Below are 20,739 nucleotides of genomic sequence, written 5' to 3'. Positions count from 1 at the left end.
ACATCTTTTTGCAGGGTGCATATTTCATGCTTACACACTGCGCATGCTTACATAACTATGGTCGATGAAAAGTTGTACACGTTCTAATTGTCTCTATGCTCACAACCAAAGAATTGCAACTGGGATGTACGTAGGCACATTTCTGTCAGGGGATATTGACACAACTGTGGTCTATGCAGAGTTAGATGTAAGATAAAATACATATATTTGCACCTGCTATAAGGCAGTGTACAGGGGCGTTTTAAGAGAGGAGGGGGCCCGTGTGCACTCCCCGTGCGGGGCCCCCTCCTCTCTTCCCAGTGGCCAGCCACCGGAGCATTAGTAGACTCCGGGCACTAGAGTGTGCCCGGAGTCTACTGCGCATGCGCAGAACACCGGGAAAATGGCCACGGCGGCCATTTTCCGGTTTTCTGAGCAGCGCTGACACCCGCCGCAGGACCACGGACAGTTAAGTTTAAAATAATATGGGTGCAGGGTGTGCGGTGTGGGGCCCCCCTGGACACGAGGGGCCCGTGTGCCCCGCACACACTGCACTCATTATAGATACGCCACTAGCAGTGTGATAGGATTAGGGGGACAGATACCATCTCCTGGGGTAGATTGGTAGTGAACAGTGGGCGAGAGATCACACAAGTCCAAGGTTTCGGGTACAACTGATCTCAGACAGTTTTATTAAGCTGAGAAATAGAATAAAACTACAAAATTAGCACATTGCCTGTCCAGCACTAACTAAACATAAATCTTTCCTGACTAACAACTACAAAACCATTGGAAATTGCAGCAAGCACAGCTCAATTGTACCAGATAGCAGGTTTTCTCTGCAGGGGAAAGCGATAAAGTGGAAAAAGAAAGTACCAACCAATCAGATCATAGCTATAATTTTTTTTTTTTTTTTAAACACAGCCTGTAAAATTAAAAATTACAATTGGAAGCTGATTGGTTGGTACTTTCCCTCTCCACGGCTTGATACATCTCCCCAACACAGACTTTGCAGTCCCTTTCCTCATTCTGTGAGAGCCTTGATGTCCAGCCTGACCGCTTTTTCACAGAAGAAAAAGGGGGGCTTTATCCAGCTGTTTCACATACACACACAGGTACAAGTACTAATCAGCCTACTCTTATGGTGACCATACATTGCACGATATACGTCGGATCGGCACGATATAGGTGCTATATAATGCCGTGTATGGGCACGATATTGTACCTGATATCGTGCTGCGCGCTCCTGCGGGATCGTACATTGCATCCCCAGATCTTCCCGCAGGTTCATCTGATCTGGGATGCGATGTACGATCCCATTCAGATGGAGGAGGGGAGAGCCGGCATATTGTGAGGTCAGCGTGGACCGCACTGGGAAAGCACGATCTGTCTGCCGACGGATCGGCAGTGGCCATACACGGTGCATCGCACAGTGTATGGGCACCTTTAGACTAGAAGCCCTAAAGACCCAAACTGGGCCTAATGGACGGAGCCCATCCTCACTCTCCATCCATAATCCCAGGAACCCTTAACCGACTTTTACCACAGCACAAACGCTCTCAGCAAGCAGGTTAAACAACAACAAACATTTTCTTGTCGTTTTTAAACATGTAAGCCAGAAACCTGGGACAAATATACCTGCCCTCAAACAATATTCCAGTGTTCTTGTCACGTGCATGTACATGCTAATAGTGATGACTTATAGCAAACCAGACATTCACATAGAGAGAGGGCACATCGCAAGATGCCTAAAACTCTGCATATGGGCAAATATATGCTTTTTTTCCATGCACACAATACGAGAGCAACATAACGCCCAAGTTACTTCCATCTCTGTATCGGCCCACTAGGTGCAGTAGTGCTGGAATATATGTGACAAGTAAGCAGACATATTCCTAGAATTAGACTTTAATGCAGGAAGTCAGTAATGTGGCACCAGGGACGTGGACAATGGAATTCATCAGCTCGCACTGTAACTATGTAGAGATATACACGCAAGCCTTCATGGTTTTATTTCAACTGGTCTCTGTACGTATCGTGTTTCACAATTAGCACTACTGGGCCTCAGATCAAAACTTCAGTCTAAATACTAGATATTTAATTATTTACTGTTGTGCTGAGATTCTGAGCATGTAATATAAACATAGAGATCGTAATCAAAAATAACATTCCAAGGGTAAAACACAAATCTTAACACGGCAAAAGCTACAAACTCCAGTATAAATCAGAATTCGCTCTACACCTCCCCGTAGTGGAGAATACAGGGCCCATACTTTCAGGTTAACCCTTTACCACTACTTAGAAAATGCACAAATTTAGGTAATCTAAGACATTTCAAACTGATAACATTAGGAGTTTTTGTGCAGTAATAAAACAATACAATTATAAGTCTGAGCACTAGATTTAATGTACAAACTCGGACTGCAAATTCTGACTGTAGGCACGTAGCATGTACTGTAAGTTTTATATAGAGATAAGTAAATGGAAAATAAAAAAATTAAAAATTGAGCAGATACAGAATATTGGGCCTCATTCAGAGGCGGACGGAGGATGCAAGCGGTCGCTCAGAAACTGGGCGGCCGCTTGCATCCTGACCGCCCGCCTCTGTTTCGGTCGTTAGGCTGTGGGTTTACACCCACAGCTCTAACGACCGCTAGGGTGATGGTCGCGATGGTCAGAGACCATCGCGACCATCGGGGCTTACGACGAGACCCTAGGGTAGGGTCTCACTTGTCGTAGGCCCCGGAGAGCTTCTGGCTCTGTCAGAGCCGGAAGCTCTCCACTGACATCACTAGTGATGTCAGTGGGGCCTCCCCCAAACAGTAGGCGTTCCCATGGGAACGCCTCCGTTTGGGCTGCCAACCCCCCCCCGGCCCCCTGTCAATCAACATCGACAGCTCGCCCCCTTTGGAAAGAGACCTGCTACGACCGGCGCTGTCGGTCGTAGCGGGTCTCACGCATGCGCACAAAAGAGCCGGCTCCCTCGTGTGCATGCGCACTTGACAAACATCGAGGCGGCCGTGCGGTCGTAGACCGTACGGCCACCTCTGAATGAAGGCCATAGTTCCTTGCTCTCTACTATCATCGCCACTCACCAGTCCTGTTTAATGTGCCAATCACTGCTTTTTACCTGCATTAGAGGTGGGATGGCATAAAACACCCACTGGCTGGCCACTGTGACATCACATTCAACATTTCCTCTTTAATCGTAGAAAAGAGAAAATGGCACCTGGGACATACTGCATTCTTTTTTCATTACATTATACAGAAACTGCAGTTTCTGCCTAGTTGTATGTATCCCAGCTATGCAACAACAGCTTAATGCAGGACTGCAGACCACAGTCCCCATTAATATCAATGGGGACTGGAGTCTGACTCCTATGCACCAAACTCGGAAAAGCAAAGCTTTTCGGAGTTTGGGCCCGTTGGTTTAGTCCATTCTAAGATGGCCTAAACCGCTTTATGAAGGCATACTCCAAGGAGACAGATCTTACAATCCTTCTCTCGCAGGCTATGGAAATTGACACTGTTCACATGCGCAGTTTCAGTTTCCCAAGAGGAGTGTGAAAATGTGAAAGACTCCTCCGATACCCCTAGGATGAAGCTCCCAGAGACAGTGGTTACCGCTACCCCTGTCCCTGCAAGTTACATTTAGTACATTTTGTGAATAATCATGTAAAAAAATTATTATCTTGTTGCAGTGTGCAATATCATGTCTCTCCTATTCCACGATTTTTAGTACCTATGGCCCTAAATCACAAAAAAGATATGGATTATGTTTGTCAAATCTGACTCTCATTAAAAACCCTTGGGGACAGGTTCTACATATATAACCTCCATAGTATACGAGCAGAAATCAGCTCTGAGACAGATCCTGCAAAAATGTACCAGTGGCAGCTTGAGGCTAACTGAATCGTAACAAAAATTGTGGTTATGAAGTGTACCAAAATTAATATGGGCTGAATTAATTCATTTATAATGAAGCCAATTTTTATGATCATCAAAAACTTTTATTTTGTCTCTGTTAATTTAACATGACAACAGCAGACCACTGTGTGGAAATGCATTATACTGAGAAGTAAAGACAGCTGTACAATACCTCCTAATGGCTTTTACTGTGTAAAGTTGCATACACACACAACGATTTTTTGAACGATTATCGATAACGATATCGTTTATCATTCAATCGTTGAAAAAAATTGTTCACTTTCTGAGTTAAAACGATTATCGTTCATGCGCGTTCACATTTGTAGTTCAGTCAGACTGACCAACTCAACAATTTTCAGTAAGGGAATATGCAAAAATCGTTTGTAGTTAAAAAAAAATCGTTCATTACATTTAGTAAATGAACGATTTTAGTAAACGATTTTCCCTTGAAAAAAATTCCGAAAATCGTTTACTAAAATCGTTCATTTACTAAATCGTTGTGTGTGTATGCAGCTTAAATCAATCATAGAATAAACCTACTTAAAAAGAGTAGAGCCTAAAATGATACTGAAATCACTATACACCAGAGAAAATTCAACGTTGAATGTTTTTAATTGAGATCAAACCCATAGCAACTGTGACAAACCATCACGGGCCAAATTCTGCAGGTTCAGGCTACAAATAAACATATAAAAGTTAGACAAGTTATTTGTAGAAAATAAAATAAACAGAAATTACCCTGGCCTAATCCACACTGTTTAGGCTTTTAAACTTTACACTATGTTAAAAATCAAAGGCAACAAATAAGAGAAAAAATTAATTAGCTAAAATGTGTTACTGATATTTCCATACTAGGAAACAGTAACACAATCCACTAAACAGGGCACAGATGGCTCAGAATAGCATAGCTGCAAAAAGAATCTGTGTTATTGCAAATTAAAAATTAAGAACAATTACATGTCTCTATGTGGCCAGTATGCAAGATGCCCAAGTTTGTGGTTTATAGTTTAAAAAATAAATAAATAAAAATTAAGTCTACTTGGCGATAATAAAATAAAGAAATGTTTTTGTATTTTTGGGGGTTGGCAGGGAGAGTGTTAAAAGTGTACTTATAAATCCACTTTTGACACTTTGGAATCACAAAGTTGGGCAGGCGATGTGTGTACTACCTGGTGGAAAACTGGGCATGAAAGTTTTACTGCCGTTATTGAAACTTTTGGGCTTATGGAAGTTTGTCAGCAATATGCTTTTTTTTTTTTTATCTCTACCGTATATATCTAAGGGTTAACACTGGCAATATCAGCGACAACTCCCATTGGTGGTAAGTTTCATCAGCTTATGCAGAAGAAAGCTTGTCCATGCTACTGTATGGTGACACCTATTTAACAAATATCGCTGAAATATATGTGGTTATTGCCATTTAGGATATAAAATTAACAGTATTTTTAAAAAATGCTGTATTCATAAATGCATTATGCTTTCAGTAAGCCATTTTAGTGAATAAATGTTTTTAAATATTTTTTAATTTTTGCAATACATATAAAGCACATATCTGCAAAGACCGTACTGACAAAGTGGTAACTTAACCCTCACTGCTGCAGGCCAGTACTGTGGGGGCAAAGGAGCATTAATTACTGCCCTGGCAATATTTTATTATTAATCAGCGAAAAGTGTTTTTTTTTTTTTTTTTTATTGCCCTGATAATTTTTTTTGTACTTGACACTGAGGTCAGGATTATATTGATCAATAGGAATCTGTGTGATTTTAGATATATAGCTACCACTAGCCCATAACAGATAGATACAATGTTTGGGGCGCTCACCTATAGAGTCAGGACTGTAGACATGCGATGCCGAGATGTTAGGAAGTCAGGATTGCTGATTAGGAAAGGTCAGAACTGGGACTTTGTAGGCCAGTTGGAAATGGCACGCACCTCGCCCGCAAAGACCCAGCTCCAAACTCTCTTCCTCCGCAGAGGGCAACACATGTCCCCTGGAAATGGCAAGCATGGATATTAAATGTCGCTGGAACCACAAGTCTCTAGGTCCAAATTTATTTCACAGCACGGAATCTGAGAAGTCTCATTCTCACCAACACACTACAGATATAGCAATGTCTCTGATATTCAACCTAAAATCAAATCACCTGGCTCTATCAGAATTAATTATTTCTAATACCGGAGACATACACATTTTATTCCTTGTCTATTCTAGAATGTATTGTTAATATCATACTCCTCAAATCTAATCTTCTGGGTTCCTAAACATAGACACTACAGCGCCTATACAATCATCCTGACACTGAAGACCAAAGCCTAGTTCTCTGTCCGGAGAGAGAGATATCCCAAACTTTGTATAAATGACATGGATAAATGCGCCTTTCCTCACTTTTTCTGTGCGGTTTTAGAGCTAAAATCCTCATCAACAAAGGCTGCCATAATACACCTCTTATTTGCCGATTTCAGCAGCCTGTTCCAGAATTTCTCATTTCTCTGCTGTACCTTTTTAGTTTCTGAGGATGAAAAACCCACTTGTGGCCCCAGGCCCTAAAAATTATTATCACACAATGCCCGCCCTACTGTGGAACTCACACAACTATATATCATCATGTGTGTGTGTGTGCAGACACAATATATATATACATACATACATACATACATACATACATACATATATATACACACATACATATACACACACTCATTTTCACCTCTGAACACACACACTCCACCCTGCTATCTCACGGTTTATACCTAATTAGAATGATGAGAGATGAATATTAGGAAAACCTCTGGATTGTGAATCGCAGCACTTGTGGTACAACAACAAAACACACTACCTGACCTGTATGTTTATTTCACACTTATGTGCTCCTGAGTTAAGGAATTTAAGAGTTAACCTCTTGAGTGCTAGAGTGCAGTCAGTACTTACACAGCACATTGACCATTTCCATAGTGGATCTCTCTGGCCGTGGACTGGGGTAGGGACGCAGCGGACACCAGGCAACTTTATCGGGAAGCTGCCCTGAGATCTCATGTTTGCAGACAGGTGCTGAGGGTCTCCTCTCTATGCAGCTGGTCTCCTGCAGGAGGTGGGACAGGGCTGGCAGATCCTAGAAAGTTTCCCACGTGTTAAATGACACATCTATCGCCAGTGGCCCCTCTGCTGGTGCAAATGCTGAATGAGGAGGCACTTCCAGCCCCACCACACCCCCTTCCCCGTACTGACTCAGCAGCAGCAGTAGGTCTGCCCAGACTCTCTCTCCAAGAGGATGTGCTGTGGGGGTCCTAGGATCTCCTGCAGGCTGAGAGTCTCACTGCAGTAGTTCTCTCTCCTCCTCACCATATACATTCATCACGCTGCAGAGTGTCTGTCCATAGCTCCTTCTTTAGTAACCCCATCCGTGTATGCATGCAGCCAGGCACAGGGGAGGGGAACAGCGCGCCCTGGCGGCCGCAATTAGAACAACACCAGAAGAAATTACTTCTAGGGACATCATTATTATTATTACTTGCTGTCACTGCCTGGGAGGGTTTCATCCCGCTCTTACACAGTTTATTTGTTTCTGAAAAATACTATCTGGTATTTATAGATGAAGCGTAGCGCTGTATATATCTGTGTATAGACGGGTACGGAATGATTGATTATCACATTTTTTTTTATTCCAAAATTTCGTATATTTTTGACGAGGCACGGATGGAGACGGGGGATATTACGCGAGGATTTTTTTTGTTTTTTTTATACTCTAAAACGTCTGCATGTGTATAAGGCACAGACAGGATTCGAACCCGTGATCTTCGGTTTACGAGACCGACGCCTTACCACTTGGCCACCGCGCCTCCATTTAACTAGTCACGTGTCGGATGACGTCTGACTAAATGTTTGCAGAATAACTTCGTAAATGAAGATATTTGACAGTATAGATAAGTTTATGTTTTACACATTGGTGAATGGCATAAATCCACTTATACTAGTATGCAGTGTATAAGTAAATCTACTTGATATAAAGATTCGGGTATATGGTATAGTAATGCACATAGTATATATAATATACTTACAATCTTACCAGAGAGAGAGATCCACTATTCAGCAATAGATAAGTTTATGTTTTACACATTGGTGAATGGCATAAATCCACTTATACTAGTATGCAGTGTATAAGTAAATCTACTTGATATAAAGATTCGGGTATATGGTATAGTAATGCACATAGTATATATAATATACTTACAATCTTACCAGAGAGAGAGATCCACTATTCAGCAATGGGTTAATGGAGAAGATAAAGCAATATCTTCTCCACTAATTCCCATTTCGCAGAGTACCAAACTGCAGTTAGGTCACAAGGAAGGTGCGGGCCGCCAAGGGGTGACACCAAAGTGCCGACTAACCCTCAGTGAAAGGAGCTGGGTGCTGCATTGTAACATTACGTGTAGCACTCAGCTCCTGACAAAGTGAGGGAGCCGGCACTGCCCGCAGAGTGGTCCACGGGTGCAGTCCGCAACTCAGGGACACCCCCCTCCACCGGAGCTCCCCAGTTGTTATGGGGTTCGGCCCATGAGACCACGCCCCCTTTCTCCCGGTGCGCAGTGGAAACTTGAAAACAATGCCTTCTGTAACATCGCAGGGACGGCATGTTACCGCAACCGCTGTCCTTGCTTGAAATAATGCTGCCATAAATATTTTGAATTGATAAAAAGTCCTGACTATGTTGCCCGATAATATTGTGGGCAACATCGTCACTATTGCTGAATAGACGAGAGAGAGAGAGATTACAGCAATGGTTTTAGGATGATACAGTAATTGCACTATATATATATATATTATATATATATATATATATATATATATATATATATATATACCAGCAGATATCGGTCAACGTTTCAGAGGTCTTCCCTCTTTTATCAAGACATCATGATGTCTTGATAAAAGAGGGAAGACCTCTGAAGCGTTGACCAATTTCTGCCAGTGTGGGCTGTTTTACCGGAGTGCTGTCATATATAGCTGCTATTTCTATGGCTGCAGGAGGGGCACCCATGGCGGTGAGATATTAATCAAAGGAGTGCTGGGCAACATTTGTTATATATATAGTAAGTATGTGTGTGTATGTATATATAATGTAATTTACAGCAATGGTTTTAGGATGACACAGTAAGTGAACATGATTTATAAAGTTATTTTAATGCATGTATAGTATAAATTTAGTTTGGGGATAAAATCTCAGGCACAGATGGGGATTGAACCCATGATCTTCGGTTTACGAGACCGACGCCTTACCACTTGGCCACTGCGCCTTCTATAGCAATGTCGGGGAGCTTGTCTGTATGTATCTGTGTGTATACAAATGTGGTAAGGGTTAAACTGAGGATGATTCTGCTACCATCACTTCACCCATGCAATAATAGTTGTTACATTGGTATGATGTATTGGGATACAAATGTGACATTAAGAAGGATAGTATCATATTAGTATATTGAACCCATCATTTGAATGTGCACGTTGAGTGGATGTATAGATATTTATATATATATATATATATATATATATATATATATATTTGCATTTCGTATTATTAAATGGGTGATCGGAGCGTTCTCTTTCGGTTGAGTTGCTATTTAGGCTGTAAGGAGGCCATACCATTTCTCAAAGCTTTTCTGAAGAATGCCAGGATTCAGTGGTGGATCCAGGTAGGGAGGGGGGCAATCAATGCAAATACCCCATAATACACACACTTTCTACACATTAGCACTTCAGACTGCCTTCCTCTCCTCCCAGCTGCCTCATCTCCTCCCCGTGCCAAGCTCTTGGTAATGCTCAGTGAGGTGTCGGACTCAACTGAGAGTTTGGCACCGTAGCCCTGACTGATCTATCTCTCTCTGGATTGTTCACTGCCTGCATGTACCCCATCTAAACACTGTCTCTGTAGATTGGTTCTAATAACAAGAGTAACCAAAACACCTTTACTAAGTAATAGCTAAATTACAGTAACTGACAGTTGGTCTGAGCTTTGACCCCTCCCACCAGTATCAGTGACATCATTAGCTGCCTTTAATCACAGCTATAGTGCAGAGCAGAAACTGCACTGTGAGCTGAATATGAGGGAGGTGGAATACGTAAATCTCACTTTACATCATGTTATTTAATGTTTCACATTGATTTTGTTGAAAGTACCAAAAAAATCTAAAGATTTAATTTTATTGATAATTTACATTTTTATTCCTGTGAATGGGTGAGCAGGGGCCCCAATGCAATGCTTTACCCAGGGCCTACAATGCTGTTAAGACGGCCCTGGCACTGCCCCATCCCGCTCCCACTTTGTCACACCCTGTTCCCCTCTCTGTCCTCTGTCCTGTCCTGTTCTCTCTTGCACCGCTCTCCTCTCTGTCCTGCACTCACACAACCCCCACCCCCTGCCTCTCTGTCATTCCAGCAGATGCATACGTTCCCGTCGGGTCTTCCTTATATCTGACTAGATTAGGGTCTGGGTCTGTCCTGTCGCTCTAAAGGCCCCTACACATGGCACAATATTTTAAACGATATTGCCATTTTCGACCAATTGGAACGAGAAATTATTTAAAAACTGCGGCATGTACGCACGATAACGATTCGCGCTCCTGCTGATCGTTGGTTGGGGTCTGTGATCTTTTGAACTTGCAGAAAGATCACGACCTGTCTTTTACGATTTGCCACACATCGTTCCGTGTGTACGCTTTATGAACAATTCCATGGACGGTGAATGATTTGTCATCACTTTTCCTGGATACTCCCCTCCATCATTTTGTGCCAGCCGACGGAGAGACAGAAGATGCATCGTGAGGTTGTTTGCTGCCAAACGATATATCGCTAACAGATCGTATCGTTGCCTGCATTGTTCCGTGTGTAGGGGCCTTCAGTAGGAGCCTATGGAGGAGTGACCCGGCTCCCAATGTGCATGCATGTCGGTAGGGCCGAAACTAGGATTTTTGTCACACGGAGTAAGGTAGTAATTTGGGGCCCCACGCCGGTGTCACTGCAGCAGTCTGGGTCCCCCCCCTTCCCGTATTACTGCAGCAGCCTTATTATGGAGGTGAAGCAGGTCCAGACACCAAATCACAAAAGAGGACAACCCTCAAATCTCTGCGCACTCCTTATAAAGTAACAAAACACTGTTCAACCAAGAAACCAATGCAATACTGTAAGTCTTATCTTACTGCTCATAGGGGATGTTCAGTATGGTGGATAGAATAGTAGTCCTTCTTGTATGGAATCTTGTAGGTATGGGAAGAGAAAACAAACAAAAAGAAAACATTATAGTGTAGTAGTTCGTGACAAGGAGGTTCGTAGGTGACACAAAAGTGTGACTTCTTTCTCTAATTGTGGACAGAAGGGATGGTCGTACTGCACTCACGTTCAGATACTATGGATTCTACATATAAAGGTATCTTTAAGTTAGAAGGCCTCGTCACCACTGTGAATCATTCCAATAGTGTACCTCACCCATGCATATGGTGCAGTATAAAAGGCGGGCGTACCCCAAATCAGCACGTGTCATACCGCATGGTCTGACAAGCCAATTGCCACGAAAACGCCTACCTGAGCGCGTGTCAGTAGCGTTGGTGCATAAATGTAGGTATGTACGCGACTCGTGGCAATTGGCCTTGCCAGACCATGTGGTACGACACGTGCCCGTCCCTAATACCTTATAATCAAAGTGTAACGATCATTGCGGGCGGGTAATTTAGTATAGCGTTCCAAACCATGGAGCGCATCATGTCTGGAAGTAGTCCTCCACGTGCCACACCTCGTGATCGCTGGATTCAATCATCGCGAATCACGCAGGTAAGTGGTAGGTCTAAACATAGCGTTCTACCCTGTGGAACGCATCGTACCTGAAAGTCCAGGAAGGGACGGGCACGTGTCGTACCACATGGTCTGGCAAGGCCAATTGCCACGAGTCGCGTCTAGGACCTAGCTATCATAACACGCCTACCTGAGCATGTGTCAGTAGCGTCGGCGCATATATGTATCACTTATGATTTTAATATTGCTCACTGTTCATGATAATTTATGAAGAAGCTAAACCTTCTAATCTTTGGGTGTTTGGAATGCACCGTCGCGCTCCATAAGTGGAGATTTGGAACACTCATTGGATAGATAGAACATGTGACCACAGACCTACGTAAAGGTTCTAAAATCTGCCTTTGATTTCCGGACATGATGGGCTCCACGGTTTGGAACGCTATACTAAATTACCCGCCCGCAATGATCGTTACACTTTGATTATAAGGTATTGTTTCCCGAACGAGGAAACCTATTACTGCGTTGTCGAAGCTGGATAATTGGCTAAGACAAGATCAGCTTAAAATTAGATCGTAAAGACGCCATCTTGCGACTGGCCGCAAAGACGCCATTTTAGAAAATTAGATCGCAAGACGCCATTTTGCGAATGGCCGCCCAAGCGCCATTTTAGGTAAACTCACATTTAAGTACATATGGCGATATTACTATTAGCATCATGCGATTGCATCTTTCACCATTTCTCATACACACATTAATACGCACAATTACGCTGTTAACTAGTCGCATATTAGCGAATGCATAAGATCCTGTATGAAAACGCTGTTTATTAGCTTCATGCGCACGCATCTGCCCCAAGTTAACTAGCGTCTTTATATCAAACCCCAAATACTTACACAGTACATATTCACATAAAAGGTCTCATAAGCTTTAAAGTATAAGATTCAAGTTTGTTCATTTATTATAATTGCTGAGAAATAAAGGTTATTTGGTAGCTAAGGTTTAATACATGATAAGTAAGTCATGTTTGATATTATACTGATCTGCACTCTTTCAACAGCATTTTGATATCGTCAGTGTGAAGATCGCAACATGCATTCTCAACTTATGGACCGCAGAGACTTAAAGCACCGAAATGTACATTATATGACCAACTGTTAGGATGTGCATGAGGCAGGAAACCAGAGACAACCAGTTGTTAGAGGCTGGACTGTGTCTATTTGAATCAACCTGTTAAATGCTCTGCAACAGATGCATCCTCCTGGGAACCAATTGCATCAGCAACAAGCCTCTCTATTGTGTTGTCTGTTTCTGTGAGAGTATAAACGTGTGTGTTGTGACCCCAGTCTGAGTCTTCTTGCTGAATGCTGATAGACGGGGGTTTCTTGCTGAAACCTACATCTGGCCCAGAGCGCTGCGTATGTATAACTGTACTTGGGTCTGTATAATTCTTTGCGCTAAATTGTACTTAGATCATAGCGTGTAACTGACTGTACTTTTACTTTAAATATCACTTTGTGCTTTGGAACCACAGGTAAAAGGTCTGGAGTCTTTATTTACTATATGACTGCGTACGCAAAATAGCGTCATCCTTAGAGGTTTATAGGCAGGATATTAGAAGGTATAGGCAGGATATTAGAAGGTATAGGCAGGATATTAGAAGGTATAGGCAGGAGTGTATAGAGGTTCTATCCTTAGCGTTATGTTTTGATGATTTTTATTTCTATTCAATATGTATTATGTTTAATTGAGACCCCCGTCCCTTCTTGGGAGGAGCGAGATTGTATGGGTATATAGAGCTGTTTGATGTACCCTGCTTACACACCTTGAAAAAGACCTATAGTCGAAACGCGTTGGTGAACAGCAGGATATAAGGGAACTTTGTGGATTTATGAACCAGTGACCTATGGTGAAAGAGTCCGGACCTTCTTTCTACTCCAGGTCATTGTTTTTCATTTCCATCAGCATTCTATTTCACTTGGTTATCCCTTTTTAACTTGTATTGTAAGAAGAACTATTAAATATATTTTCAAACTGACTTATGATGGTTGGTTTTCACTTTATCCTATACATCTATCCATTTGAGATAAGAGGATACGATACCAACCACTGCATAAGAAGAAGAGTATCAAGATTGAAAGATACCTTTATGGGCCTATGAATTTACGACTAGTGTGAGTTGGGGTACGCCCGCCTTTTATACTGCACCATATGCATGGGTGAGGTACACTATTGGAATGATTCACAGTGGTGACGAGGCCTTCTAACTTAAAGATACCTTTATATGTGGAATCCATAGTATTTGAACGTGAGTGCGGTATGACCAACCCTTCTGTCCACAAATAGAGAAAGAAGTCACACTTTTGTGTCACCTAAGAACCTCCTTGTCACGAACTACTACACTATATTGTTTTCTTTTTGTTTGTTTTCTCTTCCCATACCTGCAAGATTCCATACAAGAAGGACTACTATTCTATCCACCATACTGAACATCCCCTATAAGCAGTAAGATAAGACTTACAGTATTGCATTGGTTTCTTGGTTGAACAGTGTTTTGTTACTTTATAAGGAGTGCGCAGAGTTTTGAGGGTTGTCCTCTTTTGTGATTTGTGGTTTATTTATTGGGGGTTGGTGATCCCCCCACGGTCAATCCTCACTTTGCAGCCCCTTTGTGCGCAGTTGTCCACTGTATTTTTTCATATTCAGGTCCAGACACCGCCCACATGTATTAAAATTCATAATCATAGATGGTTTATGGCCGATGTCGATTGTTTTTCCCAGATGGTCTTCCTCCATCGATGGAAGAACATAACGGAATATTTTTTTTGTTTTGTTTTTTCAAGATGATGGGACACGGCGCCTAGCTCTACCCCCGACACCCGCGATGCCATGACCCCCGGTCCTGATTGGCCCACGGGCCACAGTCATGGAACAGGGATGACCATCAGTTGGTGAAGCGATCAATGGTCATCCATTGTATAGTTGATTACCATCGATGGCCACTTTATATTTTGCCATCGATGGTAACCATACCAATGGCCATCCTTACTCAGAAGGTAGATATTGATTGGAGAAGGAAGGAGGATGGGAGACAGGATAGGGGGCACAAGCCTGAAAAGCTGTTCAGCTAATTGATGGCTGGTCCCAGGAGAGGGGCCAGCCACTGTACAGTATTGGCTAAAAAGGGGCTGTCCATAATAATCCTGGAGGACAGCAGTTGGTAGAGAGGACTCGCTATGACCTGAATGGCTCCGCCCCCTGAAACTACGCCCCACTCAGTAACACTGCTGTGTGTGTCTCAGAGCAGCCGGGAGCACAGTCTGCTGGTCTCCCAACCCCTAACAGCAACATTGTGCCGTGCTGGGGGGCAGATGGCACCCTGCCCCCCCTCAGCCCGACCCTGCCTATGGCGCCCCCTCAACACCGGTGACTAGGGCACTTGCAGCCCTCCCCGCACACACACACACCACCCCATCCCACCCCCTGTTGCGGCCCTGATGTCGGAGGCGGGACAGACCTTAGCTGATTATACTATAGCCTAGTAAATTGACCTTTCAAATTCTGGGTCACCTTGTCCACTCTGTCCCTGTCTCACCCCCTTCCTGGTATACTTACCTGCAGTTGCCGGTGCAATGGTCCTTCTCTCTGTGGGGGAGATGTATTAATCTCTGAAAAGTGATAAATTAGAGAATGATAAACTGCCAGCCACTCAGTTCCTAACTGTCATGTTATACGCTGTGTTTGCAAAATGACAGTTAGGAGCTGATTGGTTGTTAGTTTATCACTCTCCAATTTATCACTTTTCAGAGCTTAGTACATCTGCCTTGCAGTGTTCTGCTCCATCGTTGTGGCTCCTACGTGCATGAAAGAGAGAGACAGCCGATAATTATATAAATATTTGACAATAGGAGGGAAGGTCATAGCAACCAGCTTCTAACTGTCATTTATCTAACATAGTCTATAAAATGAATTAAAAGCTAATTGGTTACTATGGGCAACTTCTCAACTCGATCACACGGTGGTGGTGTTCTGGGAGTGCCATAGTGCCTGGCAACATTATGAGAAGGATGTACTAAAAGGAAAATGTGAGCTAAAATTTGAAAACTGCAGTTTCGAAATTTGGCTAAATTTCCCATATGTACCAAGCTCGGGAATGTGATACATTTAGAACTTTAGAAGTCTATGGCTTCTTTTCACATTCCTAACTGAGAGGGATCCAATTGGATCTCTTCCCGCACCCTCTGCGGTGCACACATCATACGATACATGCGCAGAGGGATTCTGGGTCATAAACCCGAAATTCCCCTCTTCGCAAAGTACAGCTCTTTTCGGATTGTAATGATTGTAATCGCATTTCTAGGTACATACCGGTGTTATTAATGCTGGTATGTACCCAATAAGTGTTGGGATGTACAGCATCCACGATGCAATGCTTTTATATCCTGTCCGAATGTTCACAAGACCACTACATACCACACATGTGAGTCATTATATATTATGTGGCGTGCAGTGTGAGGTGCCACACAGTGTTTGTTTGACAAATAGTTGAAACTTGTGTAGGATAGAGGCCATGGCATACATACAGCCTAGTACCCAAGGTCATCTTTATCCACTGCTGACTGTGGGCGCCAGACTCTTTACCAAGATTTGGACCCTTTAATCTTGGTAAAGGGGGGGAGACAAATACCGTAAACTTTGTATCTGTGAGGCTTTTTGGATATATACGTTGGATACATACATTGTGAACAATGTTTCTAGAAGGCTTGAATGAGACAGTGGAAATGGATTTTTGAAGAATTTTATTAATTTATTTAAAATTTTTAATACAAGTGAATGCATCATTAAAGGATTTTAAGTAAGTTATTAACATGAATGATATATATATGTATATATATATATATATATATATATATATTAGGAGCTAACATAGGAATGGTGTGACAATTGAATAGTTTACTAATATACATGTATATATATATATATATATATATATATATATACTAGGACAGTGGTTCCCAAACTTTTTTGAACCAAGGCACCCTAGAGTATCAGCACTGTTTTCACGGCACCCCTAAGCCAAAAGATTATTGAGAAATTCAGAATTTTTTTTTAGTAAAGTAGTAATATGAAGTAAATTGTGCTGACCTGTCATCCTTAGGGTCAGTTATGTACTGGGGGACAGGTTTGTGCTTCTGTTTGTCAACATATTTACATAACATTGACCATAAATAATTTTATTTAGTGCTGGACCACCAACCTGAGGCACCCCTGCAAGTGTCCCAAGGCACCCCAGGGTGCCACGGCGCACAGTTTGGGAAGCACTGCACTAGGAGACAGTTCAGAAATTGTGTGGTAATTGATTGCTAGCACACAATACTGAGGTATTTAAATGGTTAAAAATGAGCAGGATTCCCAGAAGCTGGTTGTTTGTATTGATTGATGACATGTAACAGATGTGTTTAAACTTAGTTTATTGGCTATTTGCCATATAACTATGCATCTACTTGAACCGTGATATATCATTGCCTTTTGAAAAAAAAAAACTGTGAGAGGGGAGAAATGCATCAAGGGTGTTTTTATGCATATTATAGACTGCAGAATTCCATTCTAAGCATTGCCTCTATAATTGTATAGCGTATGGCCAGCATAAGCATTGCCTCTATAATTGTATAGTGTATGGCCAGCATAAGCATTGCCTCTATAATTGTATAGTGTATGGCCAGCATAAGCATTGCCTCTATAATTGGATTTGACTCTCACAGCCTTGGATTACTCTGGAGATTTGCTTCCCTTCATCCAGAGAAATATACACTCAGACACCTTTGTTTGTGCCAGTGGCGTAACTAGGGTATTTGGCGCCCAGGGGACATTTAAAAATGGAGCCCCCCATCTGTGCGTGTGCTGAAAAATGGGCATGGTCACAAGGGGCGTGGTCTCTTAAAAATGGGGCATGTCAACATGACACATATACCCCTTTCTCGTCACTCTGAACATTCTTATCCATTCCATATGCACCTTAACCCCAGTAGTGCCCCTTATACAGTGCCCCCAGTATGCAATGTCCCCAGTAGTGGTCCCTCTTATGCAGGCCCCCAGTAGTGTTCCTTGTAAAGTACCCCCAGTATGCAATGTCTCCAGTAGGGATGTGAGAACTGGACAGAGTGGAGAGTGAGAACCAGACTGAGTGCACTGTGCTTGGTGGGAGGTCAGAACCGTACTGAGTGGACCGCACTTAGCGGGAGGTGAGAACCAGACCAAACACATATTGTGCACAGTGCTGCTATACTCACTTCTTAATACTCACTATGAGGACTAGCCGGGAACTGTTTTTATAGCGCGGCTAAAACAGGGAGATCTGCTAACCTGTCAGGTGGCTCCAAGTTGTGTGGCTGTGCCGCTTAATAGAAATCACATGTACTTATTCTTGCAGAGACATGTCACACAGTTTTGTCATCGGTGTCTGGATTGGTGAATATAACATCTATCAACATTTAATAGAGATATACATTATCCTAGTGCTGTTTGGGAGCTTTCAGTGAACTTTTGAGATCTATTCACATACCATTGATAAAATTCATATGTTGCAATGTATTGAGGCAATTGTTGTAGTAAATATGCATAAATGTGTGTTTTATATATGATATTGAATTTATTTTAGTTTTGAACTGCAGTTCAGTTTTATATGTAATAAATTGACAATTAATATCGGCTCCTGGGAATCCTGAGTGTTTATACTGGCTCAGACACATTGTTTCTTCTTCTATTTGTTTCAGTTGAGGGAATACACAGAAGCACTCAGATGTTGGCTGCAAGTATTTATACAGGATAGCATTTGTATAAAAGCACACCTATTTTTCTATATTTAATCATTTGGAGATGCAATTTAAGTTGTTACATAGGCTGTATTATACCCCAACTAAACTCCATAGGATCTGGCCCTCCCAATTGAAATTCTGTTGGCGAAATTCTTCAGAGCCAGGAGATATTTTTTCATGTTTTTTTGGAGTTGCCCCATAATCCAACCGTTGTGGCGGGAGGTATTTGCCCTGGCCAATAAAGTTGTTGACGTTCGTTTTTAGGAGTCACCCTTCATAGCTCACCCTCAGATCTGTCCAATGCTGATCAATATCTTATAGGTCATATCTTGATTGCCGCTAGAGCAGCCATAGCGCAAACTTGGGAATGCCCCCCCCCCCCGATCTATGCATAAAATCCTACATGAAATTCACTTTGCTTTTAAAATGGAGACCCTAGGCATCCCATACCCCTCTGTGGCTACCTCTCCTTTGGTAAAGTGGTTTAAATGGCACAAATTTGTAACAGTTGGGGAGGGTGCAATGTTGCTCTACCTTTTGTGTTACAAACTACCTTTTTACCCTTAGGGGTAAATTTACTAAGATGGGAGTTCTATTAAGAAGCGATGTTGCCCATAAAATGTCTGGAAAATGGCTGTCGTGGCCATTTTCCCATAGTTTTGTGCATGCACAGTACAGGGAAAATGGCTGCCGCGGCCATTTTCCCTGTGACCTGTGCATGTGCTATAGACTCTGGGCACACTCTAGTGCCCAGAGTCTATCAATGCGGCGCTGGCCGCAGTGCGCTGCCGGCTGCCAGACAGACTAGGGGACCCGGGAAGGAGACTGCACACAGGCCCCCTCCTCTCTAGAGACGCCCCTGGATCATACCGCATATACAAAGTATCCCAGTATGTGATGTAATTGTGAATAAATGCTTTCATCTGCATAAACAATTAAAAATGATCACTTCTTATTTACTGAAAAATTTTATAATACAAGCGGTGCCGCTGATCAGGGTGCAAAGAAAAAAGGGGGCCGCTGCTGCCCCAGTGACACCTGTATTGGGATTGCATAGTAACTGAAATGGCACCCTACAGCCTGGAGAGCCACCCATAATGTATTTAGGAAGCAGCTCTTGTTTCTGGACCTGGCCCCCTGTTCGTGATATCCTGTCATTACATTTCCGTGGATGGGGGAGGCTGGTCTAAGGCCATTAGAGCACTGCTACAGTGGCTAGGGCAAAAACAGGAGCTGGGGCTGGGGGCTCTACTATGGGGCATACTATATATTCATAGGGACAGGGCTGCCATCAGCAATTATGGGGCCCGGGACTGACAAAATAGGCAGGCCCCCGTGCATTCCAAACCCCCATCCTGCCCCCTAACCTGCGGGGCCCACCAGTCCCTTCCTCTGCTACCATTTTCCCATTTCCCTGGTTTATTAAATCTGTGCCAGTGCTCCTCTGCCCAGCTCTTTTCACAACTTCCCTTTTTCCTGGCTTATTAAATCTTATGATTTACTTACCTTACTCTGAGTCCTTTCTTCTGGCTTCTTCTCCTCTGGCAGACGCTGGCGCTGCTTCTCTCACGCCACGGCTCCTCTGACATTTCCCATCCAGACAGGCACGGTGTGACGTCATGACGTTATGGGCGTTATTGAATATACGTTATTGAATATAGGGGTTGGCAGACCTCAGCACGCAATGTAGTTTGTAGCGGTGGGAGTGGGCCCTCCTCCTTTCACTTTATGGGGACCGGGCAGTGAGGGCCGGGTCAGCGGCGGATGTTAGCAGCAGGCCCACCTTTTTCACTCAAGGGAGCTGCAGGCTGTGCAGTGGCAGTAATAGCAGGTGGCCCCCCCTGTTCTGACAGTGTCCGGGCCCCGTACTACAGTCCTTGCAGTCCCCCCCTGATGGCGGCCCTGCATAGAGAACATTATGCGGTTGTTGGATAACATATTATGGGGTAGCGACTACAGGGCTGATTCTGAGCTGGTAGTAAAGCAAAAAAAGCAAATAATTTTGTACCTGGACAAACCATGGAGCAATGCATGGGGCGCAAAATATATTTCTTTTCCTGCATGCAGGACAAATACTGGCTGCTTTTGCATGAAGCCCACAAATGCAGGACAGCATTATTTTTATACAGCAATTTAGATTTGAATTTGGAGACGCCTCAAATATAAATCTCTTTAAACGTGTGTTCACAATTGGAACACACCTTACTGTACAGGTCAATGTCTGTCTCTCCAGTCGCAGT

At 43.0% G+C, this 20,739-nt stretch overlaps 2 non-coding genes across 2 annotated transcripts; both read right to left on the bottom strand.

Annotated features, from left to right (window-relative positions):
- Positions 1-7,672: 7,672 nt before the first annotated feature.
- TRNAT-CGU (transfer RNA threonine (anticodon CGU)) lies at positions 7,673-7,744 on the bottom strand. The gene has a single exon. It is a non-coding gene; the product is annotated as a tRNA-Thr (tRNA).
- A 1,386-nt stretch (positions 7,745-9,130) lies between these two features.
- Positions 9,131-9,202, bottom strand: TRNAT-CGU (transfer RNA threonine (anticodon CGU)). Its single transcript has one exon. It is a non-coding gene; the product is annotated as a tRNA-Thr (tRNA).
- Between the last annotated feature and the right edge of the window lie 11,537 nt (positions 9,203-20,739).

This window comes from Taudactylus pleione, unplaced genomic scaffold (genome assembly GCF_031769625.1).
Source record: "Taudactylus pleione unplaced genomic scaffold, aTauple2 ptg000012l, whole genome shotgun sequence".
NCBI classification, from domain to species: domain Eukaryota; kingdom Metazoa; phylum Chordata; class Amphibia; order Anura; family Myobatrachidae; genus Taudactylus; species Taudactylus pleione.
The sequence above is the reverse complement of the archived record's forward strand: the minus strand, read 5'-3'. Positions and strand labels throughout refer to the sequence as shown.